Source organism: Malaya genurostris, chromosome 2, assembly GCF_030247185.1.
Source record: "Malaya genurostris strain Urasoe2022 chromosome 2, Malgen_1.1, whole genome shotgun sequence".
NCBI lineage: Eukaryota > Metazoa > Arthropoda > Insecta > Diptera > Culicidae > Malaya > Malaya genurostris.
Window position 1 is genome coordinate 336874788 of NC_080571.1, and position 27751 is coordinate 336902538.

The window sequence follows — 27751 nt, forward strand, 5'->3', positions numbered from 1 at the left end:
AGAAATTGTTTTTCACGGACGGATCACGAATTGAAGAGACTACTGGTATTCAACAATAATGTTTCGGTCTCATTTAAGCTTCAAGAACCTGCATCTGTTTATATAGCAGAGTTAGCAGCAGTTCATTATAGTTTGAGTGTAATCGTCAAATTATCTCCAAACCATTATTTCCTCTTCACAGATAGTCTGAGTGCAAATGAAGCCATTCGCTCAAACGCTGCTGGCAAAATGAACCGTTTTTCTTGGGCAAAATAAAACAGTGTCCGAACGACAAATTGAGTAATAATTATCAAATCACAATAGTTTGGGTCCCGGCTCATTGTTCCATTCCAGGCAATGAAAGAGCCGATATTTTAGCCAAACGTGGTGCTATTGAGGGTGAAAAATTTATGAGAGACCGATTGCTTTCAACGGATTCTATAGCGCGTCCCGCCAAAGAACACTTGCAGGCTGGCAAGCTTCTTGGGATAAAGATGATCTGGGTCGGTGGATGCACTCAATGATTCCTAAAATATCGACAAAGGCATGGTTCAGGTGACTGGAAGTGGGTAGGGACTTCATTCGTGTGATATCCAGACTCATGTCCAATCACTACACGTTAGATGTACATCTCCTTCGAATTGGACTTTCCGAGACTAATCATTGAGCTTGTGGCGAAGGTTATGGCGATATTGATCATGTCGTTTGGACATGCGTGGAGTATCGTGATGTCAGATCTCAACTATTAAATTCCTTGCGTACCCAAGGTAGACTATCCAATGTCCCAGTTCAAGACATACTTGCTTGTCTCGACCTTCCATACATGGAACTTCTTTATCATTTCATAAAGACAATTGGAGTTTCAATTTAATAATTGACCCTTTTGAGGGTTAGTTTTGACTCCTACTGCGTCCATTTGTTCATCCAATACCAAATTCTTATAAAAATGATGTGCTGATACAAACAAACTCAAAATAGGTTACGAAATCACCAACAAAATGTATAAAAATTTCAGCTTATTTTATAATTTATAGCAGTTAATCGTTTGATTCAAACAATGTTCTTAAGTAGATTTAATAATATATAACGAAATACCTGATATGATATTTAAAAAATAAGAGGAATATGTTTGATTAAACTCAAATCGCTGTGACTATATTAGTATTATATTAGAATAAGAATTCTATGTAAAAGTGATGACACGGCGAAGAAAAACTTATGTAAATTGCCTTAAGAAATAAACGTAGTTATGAAAAAAAAACTTCTAAACTAATTCATTCAGGCTTTAATCTATCTGTTCTCGGCTTAAAACAACTATTAATTTGGTTTGATAGACAACTGATCGTTTGATATTTTAAACAATTTAATAACATATTATACAGCTTTTTTCTTTAAAATGATGCATATTTGGAATCAGCTAAGTTAAGTATTGCCATCACGCCAAAGATTTCGATCAATAGCAAATAATGAACTGAATCTATCACAAGAGCATTTTAGTTATACATTGAATGACTAAACCGACCGTCTTAAACAACATGCACAAATGTATTTACCTCACATGAATTAAAAATAATCTTGGTTTTATCACTGGAAATTCTCTGTAATTCCACGTGTCAGTTTTGCACGATACGCTTTGTGCGATGATTCGTTCAATTCATGCGGTTGAAATTCACGTTCATATCAAACATTGGAGATAACTTCAATTTTTCAGTTATTTGTGGTTATCTCATACTATGGAAAGTTTTATCATAAATTGCTGAACATGTTTCCGACAGTATGGAGAGAAAAATATCTGGTTGCGTTAAATACAACAAGAGATATTCAGGATTAAGTTCTATCCATTCTTGTACACAATAAATTTTTGAAAGGTTGTATTCACGACAATGTTCAGAAATGCGCCTGAAACTGTACTCATGTTAGAAATGTTCTGCTTTAATAACATGAGTCAACATGAGTCAACACTGTTCATGATATGGGGACATTAATCCAGGCACATTTCTTTTCCCGAAATCATGACTCATTTTATTCAGTTGTAGAATTGTAAATTCGCTCTGTTAGGAACCAAATTGAACCAAATTATGAATTATCGAGGAGATTCAGGTTTGAACTTGAACACGACATCAATATTTCTCTGTATTTTCAGTTAGTACAAACATCCAACTTGTGATTACAACTAAGGAGCAGGAGAACAAAAGCCTGTTTTTTATTGCATCCAGAAAAAAAACACCTGTTCGATTTTCCCAGCTGGCCAAAGTCCAATTAACAACAAACCACGTTGAGGCAGCCAGCAGGAAATAGCACACCCACACTGGCACGGGCGGTTGCGACCAGAACGGGAGGGAGGATATTAGTTTGGTCAAACGTGATACCTTTCGTGTGACTTTCGAGAAACGATTGGCTAGGAGGTGGTTATCAAGCAAATACAATTTAATCAAACACAAAGCAAGCTATTTACCCCCATCGGTTTTATACATGCACCGACTGCTGCGTTTGTTGGTGATTTTTTTTTATTTGTCGTATATCCTTTTCGCCGCTTGCTGGGTGAGTCGTGCCGCCGCCGCCGGTAATGCCACTAAACTAAGTCACCAATACAAGCGCTTCCGGTTTCGAGTCTTCGAAGTTCGCGCGCGTCCGATCGATTTTATATCAGAGCAAGTTGCTTGCTTACTTGTTCGGTTGTTCGTTCGTTCGCTCGTCAGGATTTAGGGTGGGGTCCGTCCCCGAAACGGACTCGGTGCAGCAGAAGAAGAAGAAGAAGAAGCGGAAGAGAGGGTGGCTGATTCATTCACTGTGTTTTTATGTCGGTAGATAAATATTCCACATGTAGTCTGTATTCCGACTCCCTCGTGGCTGTTGTTGTTTCCGACGAAAATTTTATACGCTACCTAATGCTCGAGTTTTGCAGACATAAACTGGTTCAATGATCGCTGAAATGTTTTGCCTGCTAGCAGCTAGCTATTTTGAAACTCGGATAACACATTTGACAGCATTTTCGGTTGCTTTCCGCATGTTCGTTGGCTCTCGCTGTCTCTAAGCAAAAGCAAAACAATAAATTGTACTCAATGCTCTTGGGTGCCACTCTTCTTCGAACGTCGAGACCGAGTTTCGCTCATTCGATTGTACGTTTTGCTATATCTTTATTCAGTTGACCTATCACACTTTAAACTTATGTTGGCAAGCGCACATGTTAAAGCTTTTTCATTTCATTTTGGTTTTCTGATACATTTAAGGCATATTTCAATTCCGTTGGTAAAATACCGGAACCATAAAAACTAAAGCACGTAAAGCACTAACAGCACAGGCGGATTTCACAAATCATTTCACAGTCACAGTTTCTCCCAAAGATTCTGGGGAACTTCTACGACGGAAAAGCACCAAACACATAAATTATGATTTCTACTTCTAACCGCTAGCTGAAAATCGATTTCAACAAGGCAAAAAAGCACTTGATTTGGTCCATCCGCTTCTAGATTCTGTATCAGCAGTATCCTTGTTAAGCGCTGACATTCATCCGACACTTTTGCTGGCGTTTCCGGCCTGTTCTCACTTATCACTAGACAACGACTGTACGATGATGATGATGATGATGATGATGATGATGGCAGAGTCCTTTATCCTTGTTCTATGTCCACCCACAGAGGATACCGAAACTTCCACCACCGATCCAATCGCCAAAAGTCGAGTGACATGTCTGACTGCCAGTTCGCAAGTGTTCTACTGCCAAACCGCTGTCTTCTCCACGAGGGAACTCACAAACACTCTCTCTCTTTTTCTCTGGCGAACGGAGAGAGTGCCGCTCTCTCGAAACGACTCTTGGGGTGTGAATTTTCCGGATATGTTTACTGTTCGCTCTCACCAGTAAGGATCTTCCAGTGCCAATGAGTTGATGTTTGTTACTGACCGCGCAGTAACCACCGACGGACACCCCCCACACAACTCGAAGGCGCTTTTGACAGTGAATGAGTCATTCGCAGACGTCGCGCTACCCATTGTCTGACGCGCTTACTCGGGCTCCCTGTTGCATGTTTGCCAAATGTTTTTGTTTGTCTATTTTTTCGACTCCAGTTTAGGTTTGGGTGGCGGCAGTGGGTAGGGTAAATTTGGGCAACAAAAACGGTTGGGAAGCTGGGAGAAACTGGGTTCAAACGGAAAATATGTAAATTTTCTAGGTAGTCCAGAGTGTGAAGCTGTACTAATTAGTATTCGTTGGGTGATTTTTAACAGAGCTATTTTGTTTCGGAATACTCGGTTTACAATAGAAACATTACGTTGTAATTCGTTCGAAAAGTCGAAGCAAAATTAAAAACGTTCATTTAAAATTTAACCAAAAGTTGATTCAAACATGATTCTTTGATTCAATGCTGTAAATCAATTGAATGTTTTGATGAATTAAATCGTCGGATATAAAACATGTCATTCTCTGCAGGGAATGTTTGAAAGCCAGTAACGAAAAAGCATAGCCTTCTTAGAAGATAAATATTTGATTGAGAACAAACAACGCTCGGACGAAGCGGCGGAAATCTACCCAGCCTACTATTGACAACCACGTGTTCCTGCAATTACTAGAATTATTGAAGACCGAAAACCACTTTACTACCAAGAAAAAATCCTGTTGATTTACGTCTTCTGACTCATTGTTACAGGTATTAAATCACATGCTTAATGTTTTCTGATGTAATTGTAAGTTCTGAAACATGCAAGTGACATGACACATATTTAAATTCTTATAAAATCAAACCATTTTACCAATTGCGTTCTTACGTTAAATTGAATCATAATTGTATTTGCGTCACCATTGTGTAAATTTTCTTAATTTTTTTGCAATATGCTCTTGGATATTTTAATAATAATGGAATGTTTATTCAGTAAAATAAAAAAGTGAGTAGGTAATGTCACGATTCTGAAAATCGATAAGGCCTGAGGCGTATAGATATTGAGTCTCCCTCTTTGACTGCCTCAGTTCCCTTTGCGTCGGTGTGTTTACGAACCAAGTTGAGTAGATTCTATTCCTTCTCCTTCAGGAAATTAAAACGAATAAAATAATGGACGTACGGAAACTGACCGTGTTTCACAGAAAAATATAAGACTTTATTTTTATCGCGACAACATATATGTTTTTGTATACTAATCGTATCTTAGCTAAATTATCTAGACTTTGTTACGCTAGAATTAAGACATAAGCCTTCAAAGTCGAGATATTCGATGAACAAGTAGAGGTATGTCTTCCAAGCGTTGCAATTTTCAGCAGTTCTTCAGTCAGAAAATAGTACAACGAAACGACCTCAATGAATCATTCTAAAAATTCTGAAAAATTTAATTGGAACAGGAAAATACTGAAAAACCTACGTCTTTAACGTACTGTCTTCAGCCCATAATCGTTTGTATTAGTATTAGTTATAAAAAATACAATGTTCACCTTAGAAAACCAGGACAGGAAAACTGTCCCAGAAAGTATGGACGTAAACCAAAAACCGATGCCGTTTCGCAATGGTTCAGAATCTGTCAATTTTTATGGCTGCGTCCTGTTGTTTACACTCTTCTCTAACCACTTGTGCAGTTGTTTATTCGTTTTCATTAGTTTGTTCCGAAATGCGTGTACTTTCAGCAGAACAACGTCAAAAAATTGTGTACAAATGGTGCACAGAACGCGGACTGTCACTGAGGAGGATATCAAAAATGGTAGGAGTAAGTGAAAAAGCCGTGCAAAATGCAATCAGGAAGTTCGGTGAGGATAACACCTTTGAGGATAAACCGAAAACGGGTCAAAAAAAGGTCCTGCTAACCCTCAGTTGGATAAACGTATACTGAAGGCGTTCGAGGAAAAGAAGGAGGTTTCAGTTCGGGATGTGGCCAAAAAAGTTTTCACTTCGAAGTCAAACGTTTGAATCTTCGAACCTATAAAAAGCAGAAACAACCAAAACGTAGTCCGAAACAAGAAGCATCGATCAGGTCGAGGGTTCGAAAGCTGTACAATACGATTCTTGCTGGAAATTTGAACTGCATAATCATGGACGACGAAACCTACGTGAAACTCGATTACAAATCCTTGCCGGGACCATCTTTCGAAATCTTACCAGTTTCGAAATCTTACCGCAGCTACAAATTGCTAGCCAGACCATAGCTTTCTTACCAAATTTTTCGACTTAAATCGATGTCTCGGACTGGTTTAACACTTGCCCTTCTCGCACCGTATAATATTGTGAACCCGGCAGGGATTTGTAATCGAGTTTCAAGTAGGTTTTGTCGTCCATGATTATGCAGTTCAAATTTCCAGTAAGAATTGAATTGTACAGCTTTCGAACCCTCGGCCTGATCGATGCTTCTTGTTTCGGACTACGTTTTGATTGTTTCTGATTCTTATAGGTTCGAAGATTCAAACGTTCTTTAGCACAAAGAACGTTTGACTTCGAAGTGCCCACTTTTTTGGCCACATCGTTCCATTTTTGCTATCTTGCTCAGTGACAGTCCGCGTTCTGTGCACCATTTGTACACAATTTTTCGACGTTGTTCTGCTGAAAGTCCACGCATTTCGAAACAAACTAATGAAAACGAATAAACAACTGCACGAGTGGTTAGAGAAGAGTGTAAACAACAGGACGCAGCCATAAAAATTGACAGATTCGGAAGCATTGCGAAATGGCAGCGGTTTTTGGTTGCGTCCATACTTTCTGGGACAGTCTTTAAATGATCGCATTGAAAACAAACGAAAAGAGACTAATCGTTTTCGTTTCTCATTGAAACAAAAGAGAGTATCAATGCTAACGTCCCTCGTTCCTCTACGACAGTATAAAACCAACATAACGTCTGGTGCAAGAATCAATCGAATTTAATTTTTCATTCTTTCATCGGTACATTGAAAATTTGTGACATCTAAAATATTAAGTAATTACACCCCAGCACCTTTTTGAAAACCAAAACTACTTCAGATTCGAGCACCAACAGGTGAACATAATTGTGTATCGTTTTCGGTCGTTATCGATTCTCGAAGTTTGGGTTTGATTATCGACACTGCACAGTATACGATTTTCACTGAAAACCAAAAGTGACTGAAAAGGTAAATGAAAAACAGTGCACAATTGTGAAAGTATCGTTCCGCTTGCTGTCGTTGACACAATTTCCAAGCGGAGCTTGAGAATGATATTTTTTTCTCGTCATTTTCGTCTATTTTAACTGAATGAGAATGACTTTTACTAGCTCCGATCAAGAGAACAAACATTTGTTTAGATCCAGAGAAATTAATGTTAAAACTGGAGCAGATTAAAATATTACGAAAATCACGAAACTTATCTTTTCATCTAGATTCAGCAAAAACTGTGATTTTTCGATAAAAAAAATCCCCAATTTCGTGGCTGTAAAACATCAGCAAATTAAACAAAATAAGGAGTGTATCGAAAATAAGCTGTCTACAAATTTTTCTTTCAAATTATGATAAAAAACGATATTTTATTTAAACTAGAAATTGATCCTTTATTGTACGAGGTTAAACTTGAGCATAATGGAAACCGCAGGAAATTTAAGTTATTCCTTGACGAATTTTCGAACTTTTGATCGAAAGCTCTTCATCAAGTTCCGAACAAGTGTTGCATCGCATTTTTTTGGACGCTTGAGCCCAATTTTTTTTGAACTCCTGCATGTTCCCAGCTGCCTTGCCAGTCTTCTTGAAGACCCTCTTTACGATTGCCCAGTAACGTTCGATGGGTCGAAGCTGAGGGCAATTTGGTGGATTGATATTTTGCTCAACGAAATGTATACCCTTTTCCGCAAGCCAATTGAGAGTGGTTTTGGCATAAGGAGCCGACGCCAAATCCAGCCAAAACAGTGGAGGTGTACTGTGCTTCTTATATGAAGGCAGCAATCTCTTCTGGAGACACTCAGATCGATAGATTTCTGCATTTATAGTTCCGGTAGTGTAAAAAATGGTTGACTTTAAACCACAGGAACGTATTGCTTGCCATACCAGTACATTTCGACCGAATTTCTCTACTTGAATCGACCTGTCCGCATCGCTCACATCCTCCCCAACGACGACAGTAAAGTATTATGGACCTGAAAGGGTTTTTGAGTCCTCCTTTACATAAGTCTCATCATCTATAAAATACGCGAATACAATTTCCGGTCCCTTGTTTCTGCTTGCTTCTTCTGTTTTACACTTTGTTACGAGATTTTCTGCTTCGTGTAGGTCTTCAGGTGATTTCGTCTCTTGATACGCTGGATCATTCCGACACTCGTTCCTGCATTTTTGGCCAAATCACGTATTGACATTGATTTGTTTTTCATGATTAGAGATACCACTTTCTGGTCCAGTTTCAGGTTGGAAGAACCGGGATTTCTGTCTCCTCCTGGTAGCTCATCCAAAGAATAGTGTTGAAACCTTAATTTTCTCTTCCTTTTCAATACGCGACATTTTGAAAACGCAGAATTTCAACAGCACAAACAAGCAAACAAACGAAAGCTGACATCCGAATGCACAGCATGCTGTGATCTGAGCATAAAAACCCATAACAAATACATGCGTACAACACAAATGTACGTGGATAGCTTATTTTCGATGCACTCCTTATTAGAAATACGTTGAGTGGATATTTTATAAGTAGAAAGGTTGTATAAAATTTTCAAAGATTTGGTTAAATAGTGACGATGGATACGGACAGTTTTGTTTCGATTTACTTGAAAATTTGACAGAATAATCCTAAAATGTTTTACTACAAGGAAATAAAAAGAAAAGATTGCTTAAAAGTGTTAGACAAAGCGCGAAATGGAATGAAGAATAAAAAAAAAACACTGTGCCTATTGCAATAAAAAATAAACAAACGCAAATGACCGTTCTTCATTTATATTTCAGTTAAATAGGAATCAAATGTCAATATGTAATTGCCACTAACATTTAATCCTTTAATCTTATCAAGATGCCCTGTGTCAGCATTTATTTGGAAGAGAATCATCAGATGAAAAAATGAATTCCATTTTCGGGTTTCAGCGTTTTTTGGTTACTAAATTGCAGGCATATTCATATAAACGGATGACTGTCTAACCGTTTCAAAATAAATAGGCTTGAATAATGCACTCTGTAAATTGAATGCTTCAAGAAAACAAACAATTGTTTAGATCCAAACAAAGGTCATTTTGAGTAAGTAATTGCACGGTGTGGGGTCGACCACATTTTCAAATGCAATTGGCAATTACGGTTTTCTTCCAGAAACCAGAACCATCAAACACTCCGAGAAGTAGACTATATACAATTAAAAATAATTCGCAGTTGAAATATCACAAACAACTAATTCTGCATGAGAAAGTTTGCAAAAACTATCAATTTTTGTCATTGTTATATGAATCCAATAGTAAAGATTGTTATCATATTCATTTCCCTACGCTGACTCTGTAGCAGTTTGTTTCATTGCCCTCGGTGAACGACCAAAAAGGTTAAACCTAAGACAAATTAATAAATAATATAATGTTGGAAGCTGGAAGCTTTGAGGCGAATTGAACATAAAAGAATAGAAATGTTTCATCAACAAAAAAAAGCAGTGAAATTGGAAAATCTCGTTCGACTAAAACATAAACTCTGGAGATAATAGAGTAATAATTATCTTTCCGAGATTTGAGTAGAAACGTTTTTCAAGAGTCGCACAGAAGAATTATGAATTTGGAAAATTGGGCTAGCCTTTCCGTTCTTGGCACGAGTTTGCAAACGTAGTAGGCCGTGTCGTTCAATCCATCGTCATTCCATTTTTACTTAGTTGTGTATAACATTTATTAAATTCAAACATCTAACAATATTAGTGGCTTATCTAACGAGGTAAGATTTTGACAAAACTATGTGAAAGCTTAGAAGTAAATGCGGAGACAATTTCCGTTCGATAGCAAAGCCACTATTATACGTTTTCATAACCTGCTGGCCGAAGCTCAAGCGTTTCTGTAATACGCGAGTGAAACGCTTTTCATTCTAGACACAAACCTTCGGCTCGCTGAAATCGCTGAATGTCACTGAAACAAATACAGCATGTAGCGACGCAACCAAACATGATACAATACATTTGATCGCACATGTCGCAGGTAGATGCAACAAAACACACTGCGACTTGTTTTTTGCACTGCAAATGCTGTCAGTTAGATTCTGTTATACGCCAAACGATAATACATTTGACTGCAACAGCCTTTCTGCAACGTGTTGCACGGCATGGAAATGTACAGTGCCAGTACAATCATAAAATTTTGTTGTTGGCTTGGCGGACCCCGAGGGTAGAATTTAGTAGCAAGTCTAATTATTTGAAATCAAATTTGTATTTTTGAATAACAAATCACAATATGTTTAATGTTTAGTCGTCAGTTAGCTTAATTTATATAAATATCTTTGGTTAAGGTGATATCTGCTATATCTGCTCAAATGACCAATTAGAAATTACTCCTTTTTGCTTCGAGTTCGTAAAATAGAGTGATTACTCATTTTTCATACCAATTACCGATTACACCAAATTTCACGTATTTTCGTAAATACGACTTACTTTACTATGGGGCGTCTTTTCAAAATTTATCCGCTGAGAGAGTAATAAGTTTTTGATCGAAAATATCTCTTGTTGTATCTAACGTATCAACATCATTTTCGCCACATGCCATCTGAAATATGATCATCAATTTATGATCACATTTTCAGTTGATTGACATAATCACAAATCATTCGAAACTAAAGTTTTCTGAAATGTTTGGTATCAAGTAGTATCAAAGCAGAAAACTTATGACGCGTGTTAGCCTTTCTCGTACCCGAGCCGACGGTTTGGACGTAGTCAGCAACATTTCATTTCTGCGTTACCTACTGAATAGGTCTAAAAGATTAACACTTGATATATTTCGTTCATTCTTGCTTGCGTAGTTGACTGAACAGGAAGTGAAACAAGTGCATCATTTCGGTTGGTTGAGGTCCACAGCTCAGTTTCAGTTCCAGTATCGAGAATTCAGTTTCTAAATAAAATTTCAGAATTAAGTTCCAGATACGGAATCAAGCATTCAGTTCTGCTGCGTGACGGTTTTTTTTTAAATCGTTCGCAGTGTGAATTTCACTTCAAACAAGAGCGATTGCGTCATCCAGCTGCTGGTCGTTTGCATTCCAATCAGCCCTTCAATGGGCTCTAAATGTTATCTACAGAACTTTTAGAATTACTTATCTGTTGAAATATGCAAATCGGAAGTGAAAAATATTAGTTTAGTGAAGCTTTACAGTCTAATAGATTCTAATTAGAAAAATTTTGCATACTTTTCTCGGATTTTTGACGTGAATACGTTTCACTTTACTGTGGAGCGCCTTTTAAGAACTTATCGTTTGTTCCATTTAACATATTTTACGTTTCGCATTCAGCTCATCAGTTCATTAGCAGATTATGTTGACTGCTAATGCCACCTCGCGGATCAACATAATCCGCTAAGCAGACGTAAAGTCATTGCTATTTACAATGTACTTATTTACACCGAAGTGCTATGTCTATCCTGACGTCCCAGGCGAAAACGAATTTACGGCTTTATGGCCGCAAACATAGTTTTCTCTCAACAAAATTTTCAATAGCATGAGGTAACCGCAAATAATTCAAAGTGCATTTTTCCTAACCATTTCATAATTGAATAAGCTAAAAAATTGATACTTCATTCATTGTAGCCTACGTAGTTGACTCCTTCAGTTCAGACCAGAATCCAGTTCTAGAGTTCAGTTCTGGATTTCAGATTAAGATTTCCACAATCCAGATCTTAACTTCAGCTCCTCGTCCAGAATCCAAAGCCGGAATCGAGTCCCAGAATTCTGAATCTGTAGGTGAAACCGAATTTTAGAACTTGATTCTACACCTGGATTCTGGAACTGATATCATGGTCTCGATTCTAAACCTGGGCTCTCGAACTAAATTTCAGAAATGAATTATGGACTTTTAAAACTGAATTCTGGAACTGAAGATGCGCATAACAGCATCATAGTTTCTGTCCGGAGTTCAAAATTCAGTATCAGAATCATGAAACTGAGTTCTGAAACTGAAGCTCTGGAATTTCAGACCAAAATCTAGGATCATAAATCAGATTCAAAATTCAATTGTATTTCCAGAACTCAGTTCTAAAATACACTACAGAATCCATGTTCAGAATTCAGTTTAGTGCAGGATTAGAATTTGGTTCAAGAATTCAGTTCTACAGAAGAATAACTGAAATCAGGAAATTGAATCTGTACATCTTTGAACTAAATTAATTTGAATTTCGGAGCTGAGTTCGGAATCCGAATTTTAAAACTGAAGCCTGAACCGGAATTCTGTAGCTCAGCTGTAGAATCAAGATGCAGAGTACGTTACTACGATTCAGGTTAAGAATTCAGTGCCGAGCCAGAATCCTGGTCTCGAATTTAGTTCCACAACGCAGATTCAGTAATCAGTTCAGCAATCCAGAATTAAGTTTTTGAATTCAGCTTCAGAATTCAGTTCCAGAATCTAACATTAAAATTGAGAATTCAGATCCAAAATCCAGTTCTAGTTCAGTCGGCTTCAACATTTGTTTCCAAAAATCCATGTTCAAAACTCAGATTCATACAATATCATAAAAAATGAACCATTCATTTTACTCGTATTCACGTCATCCGGTTATGTGTCTGACATTACCCACCAGTCTTTTTTTCTGATAACGGTGGAAGTAGTCAAAAAAATTGCTCGTCTTCTTGGATTTTCACTATTCTGATGGAAACTCATTTTTCCTGCTAAAAGAACCTCACAATCAAAGTAGTCACTGACACTCACGCTTCCAACCTGCCAACAGGTTTGTTGTTGATTTAACAGTCCGAATATCCGAATATCCAACCAATGACTGCTTTGATGTTTCAAAAACCTTGCGCTTGTTCCAAGCTCATTTCAATGGCCGAAAATCCGAAACCTAAAATTTTGGTAATTAAAAAAGTTGAGCTTGCCAAATGTTAGGAATAATAATAACTGCAGCGATTTTGCAATGATGTTGACTACATTTATATATTGAAATATTGTTACGAAATCATATGCAAATCCCTAATAACTATGCAACCCGCGATTTCCGAGTGATAATCTATCTTACGACTCTCGCAAGACTTTTCAGGCCATAAACTGTCTGCATAGTTAAGCAGCTCATGAAACGGAAACTTTTTCAATCACCCTCCTCGTGGTGCATTTCGTCCACAAACACCCGGATTCCACTACATCGCCATCGCCAGAAAGAAAAAAAAATGCCATTGCCTGAACAACCAGAGGACCGACTCTGGAATCTGTCGGCAAACTTCCGCCTGCCGGAGACAGCAAGCCGTAAAGTTGTTATCTAAACTTCCGTCCATCGCAGTGGAGTGGAGGAATCTGCAGGAAAAAAAATATAACACCTGTTGTCTGTTGGCACCCCCACACTCTCTCTCTCTCTGGCCTTGGACCGATAGTTTCTGCTTTCCAGCTCCATTAACTGCAAGAAGGCAGCAAACGATTTATCCTTGAATTTGCTTGAAACATCCTTCCTAAATTGATTACCTGTCGGTGTGCAACATCCGTATGAACCATGTTCATATGTTTTCTACTGAGAAAGCCGATAAATCAGTCAGTGTTTCTGACAATGAAAAGCTCCTGTAGTGTTGCTACTATATAAATAGATACAGAATTCCGTTCCTGTGATATTGGAATTCCTCGTTGGCTTGTATGGATTGGAGTTCCTTTCTAAAGGACACACCGGGTTGCGACCGAAACAAACAACATGCCTGTGTCTGGAAGGGGGTAAATGTTTCTCATCTTCGGAGCTTCGTCTTCAGCTAGCTCCTTGGCTAAAAGCTCCGGGTCAGTAATTGAATTCTGAGCAATGCACGACGCTCGGAGCTAATGCGGAGGGATCTACTATTTTCGGACGAATAGCAGATGCCGAAACGGGAAAGACAGGATTAATGATAATATTTAGATTCTTGTGGATTTGGAATCACAAATTTTTACAAGTAACTCGTATAGTAAAATTTTACAATCACTTACATATTTTTCTAAGAGATTATCGAATAGAAATTTTCTACGAATTAGCAGAATTGATTTATCGACCATTAATTTGAATGACAGTATTTCGGCATTGAGTAAAGATTCCGGAGTAAAACGTCCGAACGAATTTCCAAAGGGAAGGGACGATGTAGTTTCGCAACACACTTGTGACATAAAATATCATTTGGGTTATTAATTTAAATAGAAAACGACGCTCTTTTTAAGTGCATATATCGAGACGTAAATTTACATCATTTCGTTCCATGCCAATTTGTATCTACAAACGGTTATAAAAATCGTAATAATAGGTGGTAAACGACTCCGAAAAAGATCCTATTTGTTGATTACTAGATTTCTATTACCGAACTGAGGTGTAAATTACGTTTACGAACTACTCCCACGTGTTGATATTTAATTTTATCTGAATCCGAGCTCTAATCCAGGAGATAATTGCTGATTTGTGTAGTAAGTAAGCAAGTAAGTAGTAAGTTTAAACTGCTTATTGAAATCCGATTGATTTAGTCACAACGGCTCCTGAATCCGTAAGCCCTCATTGAGCAGCAATAGACATACTTATTTATAGAATTCTCGTTTTTCACGGAGATTCCTTAATTAATAAAAAAAATAAAAACAGCTAAGTATAAATGCAAGATAAAATTACGGTTTTTATGCGAAATTGACATAAACATCGTAGATCGTCAAAGGGGCTGTCCATAAAAGACGTCACGCTTTTTTTGACGAATTTTGACTCCCCATCCCCCCTTTGTCACAAATTGTCACAGAAGTAAAGACCCCCCCCCCCCCCCCCCTCCTATGTCACATGTCACGAACTCAAAATAAATAAAATTAATCTCAATACATACTCAATATGTATGACAAACCATACAAATGTGAGGGAAATATCTATTTATTACATGTTGTCATTAGATTAAAAAATATCACTGAAACTACAAAACCATCGAAATTATTTTATTAATATCAATTATATAAATTAACAAAAGTATTTGGTTGGAATTGATGAAACATTGAAATCATCTGTTTTATTCCTCCTAGGGGTACACAGATATATTATTGTTTTAGGTAAAGAATAATATTTTGTTAGTGTGGCATACAGGGCTGAGATAATGAATACCAAAACCTCATCAAAACGAGATCACTGCCGGAGAATCTTTTCATGATCAGTTGATCAGTGAATTTTAAATCACATCGATCAATATCGGTACTGATCTTCCGTCACACAATGGGTAGTGATTTTGAGCTAAAATGATTCGATAAGCTTTGATGTTGGTGGAGGAAAAAAATGATCAAAATAAGACATGACATGATCTACGTCTGAAATCGTTGATCTCCCGCCCTTTTTCAAATGGAGTACAATTGAATAAACTGCATCAGAATCAGATAAGAGAAATTCTTATGATATACTATTATCAATGCTAGAAAATCAAACTACTGAAAAAATTGTCAGTGCATAACTTAAATTAAACCGTTTGAAGGCATCTTTTTCTTTTTTACTCATATTAGGCAAAATTTATTAATTTCGCTAATTTACTCGCTCCTCCGTGCACTTTTGCTGATCCCAACAGAAAAGATTTCCTGCATCATTCATTTCCGAATTTACAAGAAGAAGCTTTTACATCAACAAATACACGTTTCCCTATAGAATGTAAACGTTTATTGTGGAGATTTTTTCAGGAAATAGGGCAAAGCAGTAATATAATTGGATATTTCAAAAATGCGCTCATTGAAAATATTGGACGTCATATTCCAAAAACCTCCCCTCCCCCCCTTCCCCCTGTCACAAAAGGTCACGTTTTATGAAACACCCCCCTCACCCTTGCGGCGTGACGTCTTTTATGGACAGCCCCAAAGTGCACTTGGAAAAGAATAGAGCAGAATTGTAAAACCGGGTATAAATAAACGATATAATAATAATAATAATAATAGAGCAGAATTTCCACTAACTAAGCTGAAGGACAAAAACTGATTGTAATGTTTATGTTTGAGACGAAAATGCTTCCCTCAATTGTTGGCAGTAAAGTAAGAAGTCGTATGAAATGTATTAATTCTAGAAAACAATAGATTTTAGCAGGCTGGACGAGTGATAATAACGGACGAGTCTAAGATTAGATTTAAATGAAACGTCTTATGGTCCCATATAAAGTTCCTGAATTTCATTTGGATCCGACTTCCGGACATAATTTTACATTTTTTTAACCTATAATAAAACCTTCCACCGAAGCGAAATATGCAACTTTATGCAGCTGATTTTTACAAAATTTATAGGAAAAGATATGCTCAATGCTATAAAAAATAATCTAAGTGGAACGCGATGGAACTTTTTTTAGGCCTTTTCAAAGTTAGTTTTAGTTATTGAATTATGACAACCCCCTTAAACCTAGTTTTCTAATCATAACTTGTTTCAAGTTAGTTTTTTATACATACTTTATTTGGAATAATTGTAGAAAATATAAAATCCCATAATTTTGTAGAAGGTAATGCATAGGTTTATTCTTTTCTGGAAAAGTTTTACCTATTTTTACCTAGGAAACCTTGTACTGAAGCGAAATATACAACTTAATGCAGCAAACTTTTACAATATTTATAGGAAAATATATTCCTAATCCAATTTATTTTCCGATGAGAATATCCTGAGTACTATTTGTGTGACTCATTTTCACTGTGGCCATGCTGAAACCTATTTCTGCTATTTCTGTAACTCATTTTTGCAGTGAGCGTAGAGATGTGCAATTCGCTCCTGAGCTATTCCAGTGAATCGAATCTTTAAAGTGAGCTTTTAGCTCACAGCTCTTTTTAAAAGAACCGCAGCTCATCAGTTCACCGCACTGGTAAGCAGGGATGCCAGATTCACAGATTAATCTGTTTTTTTTTACAGATTTGCAACCTTTTGCACGGATTTCAAAAATGGCACAGATTCTCACAGATTTCTGAAAATAGTCACAGATTCTGAAATCGATCATAGATTTTTAAAATTGATCACAGTTTAGCACCAAAAATTACAGAGCGGTAGAAAATAGTGAGAGTTTTTGGATGGTCACAGATTTTTGAAAAAATGACCTGCCATCCCTGCTGGTAAGGTGATAACAAGCTACGAGCTGAACGGATCTTCGGCTCTTGAAGAGCGAGTTATAAATGAGAAGAAATGTGTGGATGAGCTTTTGTTCGTTCTTCCAAATGTGTATCTATCCTTCTTTAACAGATTGAATGAGCCATTGTCAATAAGAAATCTTACCTCTCACTCAGTAGGCTAAGGTTCATTCAGGGATGCCACTTTTGCAGATATTCTCAAATATGACATAATAATAATTCGCAAACAAGTTAGTTCGCATACCATTGTTCTTTGTGCATCAATGATTTCGATCATGCATATGAAAGAAAAACGGCGCTCAAAACAAACCTTCAGTTCAATTTAAATGAGCTGATATATTGAATCGATTCCCTTTGGTGAGCTGATCGGTTCGGAGCTGCCTACCGGTATGAGCTGCTTTGCACATCTCTAAGTGAGCGTCGCACGATCAATATATCATCTTAAAAAACGTGTTGCTTCGCGTTAACTTAATTTATTTACACGTTTAAAAATTAAATCTCTTGGTAAAGGTTTATACTTTTACAATACTTTTTCATATTTTGTTTGCGAAACATTTTTCCATTTCTTTAAAATGTGTTGAACTTTTGATAATTTTTCGGATTTTCAATATTTAAAACTAACTTTGAAAAGGCCTACAAAAATTGCATTGAGTTCCACTTAGATTTTTTCTAATATTGTTAATAGTCAAAAAGTAAACAATATAAAAATCAGAACACTTTGCTTAAGTTACGCGTTCAAGCATGAGCTTGTTTATGCGTGTTCACGCGCACTTTGTAGTAGATAAATCCAAAAAAACTGTTTTTGAAATAAAGAGAATATATCTCAAAAAATAATTTTTTACATTATTTATATCTTCTGCAAAAATAGTTCAAATGTTTTTTCTTCAAAATGAGATAGAAAAGAATTTTTTCGTGAAGAAAAAATATTTTTTTTTTGAAATTGGTACTACCCCCTTAACAAAACTTAAGGTGCCACTTTCAGAGGAAGCGTAATATAATCTTGCAAAACTTTTTCGAAGACACGTTAGCTCTGAAAATTCAGTGAAAGTCAGTACAGACTTTTGACCGTCTTTTTCCAGTTTTGGACCACTGTGCGCTGGTTCCGGAGGTACGGTGCTTAGTGTAAAAATGTCAATTTCGAGGATATTTTTTTCATAAGTTACCTCTTTATATTGGCTAATGCAGACCATGAGAGTCTGTAACCAATAAACCATTGATATTCCCATAAATGATTTACTGAATTTTATCCAAGTCCAAGAGAAAAATTAGCTCATCACTTTTATTCGTGTGCTGTCTGACCTCGCTGCTGTTAACTTAAGGTAAAGAAACCTAGCTTTGACTATATAAACATATAAAAACCTAACTTTGACTATACCGTGCCAAAGAGGCGTTAATATGCAAGATGCAACCATTTCCGACTACGAATCGACAAATGACTACGATCCGATGAAATGACCGATTCGAAGAAACACCTTTCGCGAACTGATTTGCACCGTATTAACAAATTGAGTATGTTCAAACAGTTCAACAAGAATCTGTTATCTTTGTTTTTGTCTAATATTTCGAAAACGGCTATAGACAACTATATGGAATTGTATTGCTTTTGATCTGTAGAATCACACTCTATTGTTAGAAAAGTAATTTTTTTATCATAAGTTTTGCCATTCGTAAGATCCGTGGATTTCCAAATGCTGGAAACATCGGAAGAAGTGTTCAAAAAACTTCGAAATCCAACTCGCATCGATTTCCAAGAGATGGTTGAGAAAATTTGTCTACAAACTTAGATTCAAATGGCATGCTTTCATAGGCTTCATTCTGACCCGATCGCTGGTTTTAGAATAGACAGTTATAAAGGATACGTAATCTGTTGTTTCGGTTATACGGCTGCAAATTTCCGGATCCAGAAGCACCGAAAATAATTGTCAGAGGAGGAAGAGCTTTTATTTCCCAGATGAATCGCTTTTCTCTATGTTTTTGTTTTTTGATCCCCTAGTCTTCTTTTGAATTTTGTCCGGATCTAACTTCCGGGTACGGTATTACCGTGTGATGCGTCTTGGAAACTGATTCGAACTAGTTTAATTCCTCGTCAAATACTAAATGCTGAATTCTATTGAACTAAGTTTCAATTTCATTTACTGTTAGTTTCACTAGGAAACGCTTGAAATCACTAACGAGTGAATTTGATCGCAGAAGCATTTGTAAACTCTTGCATACAACTTTCGTAAAATCCAATGAGTCTAAGTCATGTTGGTATGTATTTGTTTCCACCGACTATTTCATAATCTATCGGGTTCCACTTAAAAATGTTCGAAACGAGATTTGTACAGTGCTAGTACTAAATAAATTTCATCAAGGAGTAAATGTCATTTTTTCCCTGACGTCAAGCTCTCCATCCGTTCCGACATCAGAAGAACCCTTTTTGTGAAACATGCCACGAATCTACGAATCACAATTTCCTTCAAAATACTTCTGACTACTACAAGAAATAGCAATCGTACTCTTATAGTATATATTTTCTACTAGATTGGTGACTCAAGAACATGCGAAACAACCAACCAATGAAACGATCCTGCGTTTCTGTTACTTTTGCATATGTAAGTCAAGCTAAACAGCATGAATCAGCAGCATAAAACATCGGCACGGTATTACTGAACCGGCTGTGAAAATTGCATATTTTTGTCAAATAAACTCCAATTAATTGACATTGATTTTTTGTATATCATTTATTGTACCCCGGCTTTACATTCTTTCGGTCGTACTTGTAAAAAAAAAGCAAAACTTTTTATCAACCGCAGCACCGTCTTTTAGCAATATCACACACTAGTAGCAGACATCCGTAACCGTTTCGTTTTCTTTATAGCGTGTACGAAATTGAACAAAGCACGCATCTTTTGTTTTGAGCTTATCTCATTCCACGTTACACGGTAGTTTGGAGTTTTTCAGCACCACTTTCGGTGCTTCCGGAACTGGAAACGGAGGTACCAGTAGTGCCGAATTAAGTTTGAACAAGCTCTGCAAACTAGAAAAATTTATCAGGCAGTTTTATGAGATTTGTACCTGTTTTTGACCATCGTTCGCGAAAAAATGCTAATGAAATTGGTAATTTTCCACTTATCACGCTTTAGTTCCGGAACCGGAAGTCGGATCGAGATAAAATATTTCAAAATTTTTTTTTTTTTTGTCAAATAAACTCCAATTAATTGACATTGATTTTTTGTATATCATTTATTGTACCCCGGCTTTACATTCTTTCGGTCGTACTTGTAAAAAAAAAGCAAAACTTTTTATCAACCGCAGCACCGTCTTTTAGCAATATCACACACTAGTAGCAGACATCCGTAACCGTTTCGTTTTCTTTATAGCGTGTACGAAATTGAACAAAGCACGCATCTTTTGTTTTGAGCTTATCTCATTCCACGTTACACGGTAGTTTGGAGTTTTTCAGCACCACTTTCGGTGCTTCCGGAACTGGAAACGGAGGTACCAGTAGTGCCGAATTAAGTTTGAACAAGCTCTGCAAACTAGAAAAATTTATCAGGCAGTTTTATGAGATTTGTACCTGTTTTTGACCATCGTTCGCGAAAAAATGCTAATGAAATTGGTAATTTTCCACTTATCACGCTTTAGTTCCGGAACCGGAAGTCGGATCGAGATAAAATATTTCAAAATTTTTTAGGAAACCAATCCAACTCAAATTTTCACATATTACCATATAACTCCGGAACCGGAAATCGAATCAATATGAAATTCAACAGCGGGCTATGGGACTATAATACCTTCTATTTGAATCTCAATTGGTGAAAATCGGTTCAGCCATCTCTGAAAAAAGTGAGTGCCAATTTTTGTCACACACACACATACACACACACACGCGCGCGCGCGTGGAGACATTTGCTCAGTTCGTCGAGCTGAATCGAATGGTATATGAGCACGGTTAAAAAGTCGATTTTCATAGTGATTGCATAACCTTTCAATATGAGAAAGACAAAATGAAAAAAATGCCTGTGGCCATGTAATCCGTACTTACTTTTGTACCGATATGAACAATTTATGTTTCAACGGTAAAGAAGATGGAGTCGGTTGCTTCGGATGAGCCCAAAAACAAAAAAAAAAAGAAAGCAAACGAACCCTTCATCGAAGCAACCAATGACAGTTTTCAGATGACTGCCGGCGCGTGTGGGATGTCAATGGTGTCTGCCTACTTGTATGTGACATAATATTTAACCATTCCATTGTGGGAAGAGTGCGGTTTGGTACCAAGCCTACTACGAACGAACGAACGATTCGCAATGCAGATTCCATACGAAGAGTTTTGTGTGGTGACAGTTTTGTGGTGTCTTTTTGGGTGCCGAACGGCGATCCGGTTCCAATCGAAACATACGGTGGAATTAATTTTGGGGATTAGCAGAATTTCCGTGATCACAAGGGATGACAATTTGTGGGGATTTATCGCGTTTCAATTTCATCCGTGTCTACTGTTATTGGTTTTCTGTTTTCTTCTACAGAGAAATAAACTGTTTTTTGACAAATAACGGAATGTTGAAAATAGTAATTTTCCGGCAAAGCTATAATTAATTCAGGCGGAGCTGCAACGAACTCATTAAAATTCACATCACTTTTATTGCTCCGCTGAATTAGGAGTAGTAAAATTCCATAATCTGCGACTTTTACACACAACGGCAGAAGTGTCCTGGCTGATGCATGCCGCAACATTGGAACAGCTTTTGTAGATTTGAACCACACTCCTTCGGTGATACATGCATTAAAGTATGATAGCCTTCGAAATGTTCAACCCCGGCCACGGTCGATGATAGTGCGTGTAAAATTTCAAATGCAAATCCCTCTCGCCCCCTGTCTCCAACCTTGCGGAACGTTTAATTCGGTTCCATTGGAGCTCATAACTCATAATTACGAGCACTCTATTCATTTGATCCTTTTTCGGGAACCCTCGGTTCGTTTGCCCGACAACGTCGTTGTCATCGTCATTTATGCGGATGAGGAAGTGAGGAAGAAAATGTTCGAACCAGTACGGAATAAGTGTACGGCTGTAGGGTTATTCGCCTAATTTTGGATCCACAGAATTTGGTATCCACATTTTCATATCTGAAACAGCATGAACTGTGTGAAGTTCGCATTTAGACAACAGCCAAAATAAGTTGAATCCCCTTCGATACATTGTAGAGAGAGAGAGAGACCGTAGCAACCGTTGCCATTACTGTTACTAACCGTAACCAGGGAAACTGAAATCAGCAGCGTCTTGTACCGAACAATGACATCACTTGCTGGTACCGTTTTATCGATTCAGGGAAAAAAGTTATTAAAGAAACGAACAGACGAAAGCGTGTATGTATTTATCCTTTTCAAAGCGATTCGGAATGGTTGGCTTGGTGGTTGAAGTGGGTGGTTGCAAAATCAAATTACTCATATTCGATGATGACATATTGTTCAATACTTTTGGAAGGTACTTTCCGTTGGTGTTGTAGTTTCCTATCAGTGTTCGATAACATTGATTGAAAATGAATCAATTCTTTCGAAAAGTACTAAACATTGCTTACCAATTTTGTTCAGAGCTATTGTCGAAAATGATAAACGAAATCAGTCAAATTTTTTACTAAAAAATACTGAAAAAAAATTCTCATCGAGTCCTACACTGAAAAAAATTGATTTTAGAAATTTAAAATCAATTTACAAAGAAACCCATTTTTGATTTCGATAAAAATTTGTCGCAAGATTTCTCACCTTCCCTACAAACCGTTTATACATTACAAGATGGGCATATTCAATAAAAAATTTTGTTCATTTTGTTCACATTTTGTTCAGTGCAATAGGACTAGACTAGGACTAGACTAGGACTAGACTGGGACTAGACTAGGACTAGACTAGGACTAGACTAGGACTAGACTAGGACTAGACTAGGACTAGACTAGGACTCGCAAAGAATATATTAGTCGTAGCTAATTTTTAGCGGCATTACTGGATAGTTTGTCTAAACCATCTTTTTAGTAAAATAAATTACGACTAAGATCTGCAAAAATTTATTTTCTCTGAACGGTGTGTAAAATTTATCCGCTTTTCAGTCATCTGTCAACGATCTTTCTCCGTCAACATTTGTGTACAATTAACAGTCTCCGTGTCACAACGAATTGAATAAAGAGCAGGTTCAAGTTTCGATAAGTTTACTTAAGCAGCTTTGTACGGAAAAACTCTCATTACAGCCAAATTTTTTTTCTTTTAAAAAGAGAAATTCATATTACGTCATATTACAGACATCTAATCATCACTTTCGATGATAATGTTTATTGTACCCACAGATAGGCAAATGACTACTGAATTACACCGACAGCAGAAATAGCTGCCCGAGTAGAACACGTACTGAATTGTATAAATGTAAACCACTCGCCAAATCAGGATATTTTTTATTTTAAACTAACGACAAAAATCGTTGCTGATTAGTCGATTGTTAAGTATGTTAATTTTTTTGGAATAAAACACCTTACCTACCTTCATTGACCATCCAAGAGAAAATCTTTTCGAGTCTCGAACATATGAAACTTTCACTGAACCGTCTAGCTCGGATTGAAAGACCAATCGAAAGAACTCCGTATGAGATCTGACACCGCAGAAAATTCTCATAAAAAACTGCATAACTTCGAAAATTCGCATCAAAATCGTATAGCTTCGAAAGTACGAGAAAATTTATTGCCTAACTTTGAAAGTTTGCATAAGAAAATTGCCAAACTTAGAAAATTTGAAGCTTTGAGGATTCGCATAAAGGAACTTTGAAAATTTGCATAAAAACCGTATAACTTAGGAAAATTTACATAAAAAAACTCGAAAAACCTTGAAAGTTTGCATAAGAAAACCTCAAAACTTTGGAAATTCACGTAAAAACTCGAATAACTTTGAAAGTTTGCATAGAAAAACTGCATAACTTCGAAAAATCGCATAATAAAATCACACAACTTAAAAAATTCACATAAAAAACTCCAACAACTTCGGAAATTCTATAGAAAAACCGTATAACTTTTAAAATTCGCATGAAAAAAACCGCAGTAACTCGAAAATTCGTATCAAAAAAAACGCACAACTGAGCTTTGAAAGTTTGCATAAGCAAATCTGTAAAACTTTGGAAATTCACATAATAGGCTCGAATACTTTGAAAATTAGCATAAAAAATAGAATAACTTCACAAATTCGCATAAAAAACTCGAATAACTTTGAAAGTTTACATAAGAAAATCTCAAAACTTTGAAAATTTACGTAAAAATCTCGAATAACTTTGAAAGTTTGCATAAGAAAACCTCAAAACTTTGGAAATTCACATGAAAAAACTCGAAAAACTTTGAAAGTTTTCATAAGAAAACGTCAAAACTTTGGAAATTCACATAAAAAAACTTAAATAACTTTAAAAGTTTGCATGAGAAAACCTCATGCAAGCTTTGGAAATTCAAATAAAAAACTCGGATAGCTTCGAAAGTTTGCAGAAGCAAATCTGTAAAACTTCGGAAATTTACATACAAAACTCGAATAAATATAAAAATTTGCATAAAAAACCGCACAACTTAGAAAATTCAATAACTTTAAAAGTTTGAGGTTATACTTGATTTCGACTGGGGTGATAATCGTGGAAAACGGGTATCTCAGTCTTATAAAACAAACGAATGTTGTTTACTGTCTGACGTTTCGGCTTTTGATGTAGGCCTTTTTCAAGAAAAATAAAGTCTATCGTTTATAGTCAAAATGTCGATGTCTGACGATGCCCTTGAAAAAGGCCTACTTCAAAGGCAGAAACGTCGGACAGTAAACAACCTTCGTTTGTATTGTCTCAGTCTCATGAGACAGCCGTTTTCTTTGAAAGTTTGCATAAGAAAATCTTAAAACTTTGGAAATTCACATAGAAGCCTCGAATACTTTGAAAATTTGCATAAAAAATCGAATAACTTCACAAACTTACAAACTCGAATAACTTTGAAAGTTTGAGGTTATACTTGATTTCGACTGGGGTGATAATCGTGGAAAACTGGAAAACGGCTGTCTCAGTGTTATAATACAAACAAATGTTCACACAAAAAACTCGAATAACTTTGAAAGTTTACATAAGAAAATCTCAAAACTTCATAAAAAAACTCGAATAACTTTGAATATTTGCATATAAAAAATGTAAAACTTTAAAAATTCGCTCAAAAAACTCGAATAACTTTGGAAATTTGCATAGAAAAACTGCCTAACTTTGAAAATTCGCATAAAAAACCGCATAACTTCGAAAAACCGCATAAGAAAACCACACAGCATAGCAAATTCACAAAAAAAACTTTAAAAGTTTGAATACGAAAATCTCAAATTCACATAAAAAACTCGAATAACTTTGAAAATTTGCATAAGAAAATCTCTAAACTTTGAAAATTCACATAAATAATTCGAATAAGTTTGAAAATTTGCTTAAGAAAATCTCTAAACTTTGAAAATTCACATAAAAAACTCGAATAACTTTGAAAATTTGCATAAGAAAATCTCTAAACTTTGAAAATTCACATAAAAAAATTCGAATAACTTTGAAAGTTTGCTTAAGAAACTCTCAAACCTTTAAAAAAATTACATAAAAAACTCGAAAAACTTTGAAAATTTGCATAAAAGACCTACACAACTTAGAAAATTCACATAAAATACTCGAATAACTTTAAATGTTTGCATAGGAAAATCTCAAAACTTTGGAAATTCACAAAATAGGCTCGAATACTTTGAAAATTTGCATAAAAAATAGAATAACTTCACAAATTCACATAAAAACTCGAATAACTTTGAAAGTTTGCATAAGAAAATCTCAAAACTTTGGAAATTCACATGAAAAAACTCGAAAAACTTTGAAAGTTTTCATAAGAAAACCTCAAAACTTTGGAAATTCACATATAAAAAACTCAAATAACTTTAAAAGTTTGCACGAGAAAAACTCAAAGCTTTGGAAATTCACAAAAAAGACTTTGAAAATTTGCATAAAAAATCGAATAACTTCACAAATTTACATAAAAAACTCGAATAACTTTGAAAATTTGCAAAAGAAAATCTCTAAACTTTGGAAATTCACATGAAAAAACTCGAAAAACTTTGAAAGTTTTCATAAGAAAACCTCAAAACTTTGGAAATTCACATATAAAAAACTCAAATAACTTTAAAAGTTTGCACGAGAAAAACTCAAAGCTTTGGAAATTCACAAAAAAGACTTTGAAAATTTGCATAAAAAATCGAATAACTTCACAAATTTACATAAAAAACTCGAATAACTTTGAAAATTTGCAAAAGAAAATCTCTAAACTTTGAAAATTCACATAAAAAACTCGAATACTTTGAAAATTTGCATATAAAAAATGCAAAACATTAAAAATTGGCTAAAAAACTCGAATAACTTTGGAAATTTGCATAGAAAAACTGCCTAACTTTGAAAATTCACATAAAAAACCGAATAACTTCGAAAAACCGCATAAGAAAACTACACAGCATAACAAATTCACATAAGAACTTTGAATGTTTGAATACGAAAATCTCAAAATTTTGAAAATTCACATAAAAAACTCGAATAACTTTGAAAGTTTGCATAAGAAAACCTCAAAGCTTTGGAAATTCAAATAAAAAAACTCGAATAACTTTGAAAGTTTGCATAAGAAAACCTCAAAACTTTGGAAATTCAAATAAATGACTCGGATACTTTGAAAATTTGCATAAAAAATCGAATAACTTCACAAATTCCCATAAAAAAAAACTCGCATAACTTTCGAAATTCTATAAGAAAAATCGCATAACTTTGAAAGTTTGTATGAAAAAATCAAACAATATAGAAAATACGCATAAAAAATGCATAATAATAATGCATCTTATGAAAACTATTCAAGTTATGCGAATAACTTTGATAGTTTTCTTAAGAAAATCGCATAACTTTAAAAACTCGCATAAACAGAAACCACAAAAAAAAAACGCATAAAGAGGGACTGGAGCGTATATTGATAAATTTCCTGAGCATGAAAAAATAAGAGCGAAACTTGCCAGACGCGATGAAATTAAAGATTCGATGTTTAGGAATTGGAAATCAGATAACGTCCAAAAGAAGCCGAGCTACAATAGCGTTCAAATTAAACTCAAATACTCTGTCACCTCTATGAAAACATTCTGAGCAGAGTCGAAAACCGATTTTCTCAGATGAAGCAATTTTTTTTCGGATGTGGATTCGACTGAAGCGTGCCTGGTTGGGAAACGGCTACCGGTTCCGTTCAGCGCACGGTCAAACATATTGGATATCAGTTAATGTTTTGCAGAGGAGAGAATTACTTGAATTTTTTTTTGAAGAAGTTTTTGAATGCCGCAAAAATGTTATAAATTCACAATCGAATTTTTTTGAAATCAACTGACTTGATGCGCCTGGAAGGAGGAAAACCGTATCGCTATTTTGGACTGTCCTTCCCAAACTCGACGCAAACTCTCTCAAAATAGAAAATCTGAGCCATCAAAAAGATCAAATTTGTTCGGCAACTTAGAACTTTAAACTTATATAATCAAATGGAAAAAAGCTTGCAAGTAATTCTCAATGATTGTGGTGACTATTTACTAATTGATTACAAAATAGCCTTTTTTTAATGTATAGCACTGTAGAGTTTATACTCTCTCTATTTAAGAAAAGTAAAAGTATATAT

At 35.8% G+C, this 27751-nt stretch overlaps 1 protein-coding gene across 5 annotated transcripts in view; it reads right to left on the reverse strand.

Moving 5' to 3' along the window:
* Positions 1 to 27751, reverse strand: part of LOC131431705 (protein sickie-like) — a 477836-nt gene that overhangs the window by 184723 nt on the left and 265362 nt on the right. The window lies entirely within an intron of this gene.